Raw genomic sequence first — 5,232 nt, forward strand, 5'->3', positions numbered from 1 at the left:
ATTATTAGCTGGCTACAAAAAGTGTTTACAAGCTGTGATACTTGCCAGAAGGGGTGTTCCTAGGTACTAACCATGCAGGGTGCCCAAACTTTTGCTTTGGGCCCTTTTCCTTTTTTGTCATTTTGAAAATGTAAAAGATGAAAATAAAAAATTGTTTTTGCTTAAAATATAAAGGGAATGAGTCATCTTTAACTTTATGCTTTTTGGAGATCATTTCATCTTCAACTTGCTTAAGTAACAGCAATTTTGACCAGGGGTGCCCAAACTTTTGCATACCACTGTAATCCAAAAATGAACAATTTAAAAATCACAGAAGTAAAATATACCAAGTGTTCGTACTTTATATTATTCTACTCTTACCTCTTACAGTTTTCAAAACTGAAACCTCCGAACTGAGGCTGACATACACACGCTGTCGCCATGACCCAAACTCTTATTTCCTGGAAATGGCCCGGCGCTAGAGCTCAGTGGAATGCACTTTCCCTCTGTAATAAGCATAAACATGTCTGAAAGCGATTTATTTCGTCAAGTCCATTTATTTTGCATGGTGAACCAAATTGTATATACTCACCAGCCATTTTAATCGGAAAACGTGTATGTGCATGCACAATGTGCGATTGTTACACTTACATTCTTCCAGCACGATGACGTAGTGGCTAGTGCCTCTATATGAGGCAGTAGATACAACAAAAACAATTTTGACCTTTTTGGTGACCTTGACCGAATGACCCTCAAAATGTTGGAGATTGTATTTGAGACCAATGCCCATCTATCCTGAAAGTTTCATGAAGATTGATCCAGCCGTTTTCCCATAATATCATTAAAGGACCCATGGCATGGTGGTTTGTTGATGCTTTAAATGGGATCGTGGAGGCTTCCGGATGTTATATCCACAGCCTTTCTCGAAATGAACCCTTGGAACGTAGATATAGCCTCCTGGAAGAAAGCCCCATTTCAGCCCTTTTCCCAGTGCGTCGTTTTGCTAATGAGAAGCAGGAGGCGGGGAAGGGTAGAGGGTGGGGGCGTGCCATGGGGGGAGGGGGAGGGGCTGCCGTCTGCCTCCCAAGCCGGTCGAGAGCGCTCCTCGTCGGGCACGGCCAGGCGGGCGAATGCCCTGGTCCGTCCGCCCTGTCTAAAAAAATGGTACAACTCGAGCCCATGGTAAAACTGGGACTTTGTCGTTTTTTTTCAGCCTGAGGCCCATGGTAAAACTGAGCAGTTTTACCATGGAGGAGTGGGGACTTTGCCGTTTCCTCCCCCCAACTCGCCCCTGGGAGAACCGCTGCCTCCACGGGCAGCCAGTGCCGCTGGAGGGCCGCCCGCGCGACCTTGGCTCCCGACAAAAGATTGGATCTAGGGCTGACTTTCAATGGATCGCAGCGATGGAGCTGCTCTGCCACTCACGACACCCCGGCCCAGAATCAGGGAAAAATACCGCGCGCTGAAGTCATTAAGGTGCGACGCGAGGAAATAAAATAAATTCAACAAATGTTTGGGTTTTTACTGAACAAACAAACAAATAAAATGAACGAGTGACTTAAAAAAAAAGAATGTGGGTCTCTTTGTAAAAACTGTTTTGATTGGCTATTATAACAGAGGTAGCGCAGAGTACCTGGCTAACTGCAGGAAGCGGTTAGCTGCACAGCTAATGTAGCCATTGCAAACGCACTGATTTTAAAACATGGCAAAACGACTTAACAGTTATACACTTACTTGTTCACTGTTTGTGGCTGATACGGCAGGGATGCTTGGTACGGACCCAGGCTTCAGTGACAGTTGATGTATAAAACCTGCCCTGTACTGTCCCAAGTTGTGGAAACATTCCTCAGGAAAATGCTTCCGACAAACATACACCGTCTTAGGTAGACTCGACGGCGTATTATTGAAGTAAATAAAATTAAGCCACTGCGTCTTCAGGGGCTCTCCCATCGGCAGTAAAAACAGACTCTTTTCTGTGTTGTCACATCCATGTACAGTGCAATTTCCACGTTTCGCTCGCTTAGGTGATGCCATGTTGTGTCCTCCCTCTATGGTCTCCTCACTACAACTGGGCGGGCAATCCATACGGTGGGTGGGAATCCAGGGGGGTGGGGGTGGGGATCATCTCCCTTGCTGACGTAGTAAAGGGAAGAGTTTATCAACGCGCCATTTTGACGTGCCATTCTCAAATGTTGGGCATAGTTTGGTTTACACATTATGAAATTTCTAGCCACTGGGGTGACTTAAGAAGGTCAGAGGAACTCATTTTAACGTTAAAAAACCTCAAAGTGAAAATTTCATGCCATGGGACCTTTAACAACAAAACAAAGAAACCCGACCGAAAACAATACCTCGCCCCCTGGTGGACTCCGTCCTGGGCGAGCTAATAAAGGAATGGCTGTTTAAAGCTGCTATGATCTACGTGGTAACAGGAACTCACTTGTTTCATGGATGTTCCACAACATTAAATGCAACTATAAATGAATAAAAAGTATGACGTGTTCTTTAATAAATAGTAATTGTAATCATTGGCAAATCATTGCATTGTGAGAGGAATGAAACACTTCAGGATGTGCTGTCATAGGAAAATAATCAACTTCCCATCAGGCCACATCACACCACCCTGCCATTGATTGTTTTCCTATAGCAGAATGCCCCATTGTGTTTTATTCCTTACATATTCCAGGTTACGAAGGTACTGATGCGTAGCTGACATTTTAGTTTCCAAATGAACTGTAATTACAGATGACATTTATTCAGGCAGGAGCAGAGACACAAAAGTCAGCTCATACAGCACAGTACACAGTCAGCAACGACAAAGATATTAGTTACTATCATTAAGGTAAACACACTGCATGGGGTGGCTTCTTGGAAATATTTCTTAGTTGTATTCATCAAATCATTACAAATATATTTAAAAAATCCAACAACTACTGAAAAAAAGAAAAGATAAACAAATAAGATATTCACTTTTCACGAAGATTATATTTATCTTGCATCTATTTAGAACTAAAGGTGTACATTGGCCATGAAATGACAAAATATGAAAGAAAAAGATAAGATCCGATTAGACACTGATCCAGTTGTGGATGCAATTTATATCCATGCATGTTTTAATGGTGATTTAATTACTTTACATTCATGGTATCTCATCTCATCTCATTATCTGTAGCCGCTTTATCCTTCTACAGGGTCGCAGGCAAGCTGGAGCCTATCCCAGCTGACTACGGGCGAAAGGCGGGGTACACCCTGGACAAGTCGCCAGGTCATCACAGGGCTGACACATAGACACAGACAACCATTCACACTCACATTCACACCTACGCTCAATTTAGAGTCACCAGTTAACCTAACCTGCATGTCTTTGGACTGTGGGGGAAACCGGAGCACCCGGAGGAAACCCACGCGGACACGGGGAGAACATGCAAACTCCACACAGAAAGGCCCTCGCCGGCCCCGGGGCTCGAACCCAGGACCTTCTTGCTGTGAGGCGACAGCGCTAACCACTACACCACCGTGCCACCCATTCATGGTATCACATTGTGTTTTTATTTTTATGTATTTATTTTTTCCCACTAAGATTGTGATGATTGTATAAATGTTTCTTTAAATGTGAACTGTATAGGACTTGGAGGGAGCTATTTAAAAAAATTACAGAAATTTTAGAAAATTGCAGAAAATTACAATATTCAGAATTATATTTTCATTAGTGATAAATCACCTCTAACTAGAGATTATTGTGTTTTCTTAAGCTCAGAATAAGCCCTTTAAACCATATCTACACAGGGAACAGGTTCTTTTCTACAGAGTCTGCCAAGTTGCACCGCCATGTTTCTACAGTAGCCCAGAAAGGAAAAACCAAACACTGGCTATAAAAGCACACATTTCACATTTTGTGTTTTTTCAAGTGGTGGCTTGAAACCAGCACCAGAAGGAAGATGAAGAAAAAGAAAGGAAGATGAAGAAAGAAGATGTAAATTTCAGTGAAGTTGTATACTTGCTTATGTAAATATTTTGGTGGTCCCAATAAAATAAAATTATGCTCCCAGTTTTATCCCTGCTCATGTAGTGTAAGTGAACACATAAAGCCTGAGCAAACACCTAGCCTACCAAACATATACCAGGCTTCCATCCATCCATTATCCATAACCGTTTATCCTGTGCAGGGTCGCTGGCAAGATGGAGCCTATCCCAGCTGACTATGGGTGAGAGGCGGGGTACACCCTGGACAAGTCGCCAGGTCATTGCAGGGCTGACACACAGATAAACAACCATTCACACTCACATTCACACCTACGGTCAATTTAGAGTCACCAGTTAACCTAACCTGCATGTCTTTGGACTGTGGGGGAAACCGGAGCACCCGGAGGAAACCCACGCGGACACGGGAAGAACATGCAAACTCCACACAGAAAGGCCCTCGCCGGCCACGGGGCTCAAACCCAGGACCTTCTTGCTGTGAGGCGACAGCGCTAACCACTACACCACCGTGCCGCCCCCATACAAAATTACTTTTATGATTTGTGTAAACAGAATAATTCAACACACTGGACTTTATCGGACAAATGACACAAATACGTTCCTGTTACTCATAAATAGACAGTGTGCATGGTAAAACCAAATACTAATGTCTTAATGGTCAGCAATAACAGGAGCAGGATGTGTATTATAAACGCAGGAGTTAGACTTTCTTTTGTTTCACACTTCTGTTTCAAACTCTACTTTAAATTCTAGATTTCTACTTTTACCTGCATTATTTTAAATTTAGGAATATAAAAGTTTTCTGAAGGAAAAGACACAATGGGAGTCTAAGACAAAAAAAGAATTAATCTATAATTAAATAACCCTCAATGTGCTTTACACCCTTCTCTTCTCCAAAGGTAGAGGAGACACCCTCTTGTGGCGAAGCATGGAACTGCAGTTAAGCCATTCTTGAGCCATTCTGTGCACTAGTGATTTTATTTGATGACTGAAGCTTTTCGAAAAGCCTTTTGGGCAGGATAAAAACTAAAGATGAGGTAAACACCTCAATTATTCCTTATTTAGAAATTGTCAACCTTAAACAGTGGCTCTTGTCGAGAGACTCAAATAAGCTTGTCGTTTTCACAGTGCTTTTTATTATAGACCTATAAAAATAATGTAAATCCACTAATAACCCCTGAGAAAAGCAATATTGTCACATGCTGGATGTTAGTTTCTTTGGTTCAGTCTTTTGACCATTTTTTTCTGAGCCTAAAATGAGCTCTGGTGTCT

This window comes from Neoarius graeffei, chromosome 2 (genome assembly GCF_027579695.1).
Source record: "Neoarius graeffei isolate fNeoGra1 chromosome 2, fNeoGra1.pri, whole genome shotgun sequence".
NCBI classification, from domain to species: domain Eukaryota; kingdom Metazoa; phylum Chordata; class Actinopteri; order Siluriformes; family Ariidae; genus Neoarius; species Neoarius graeffei.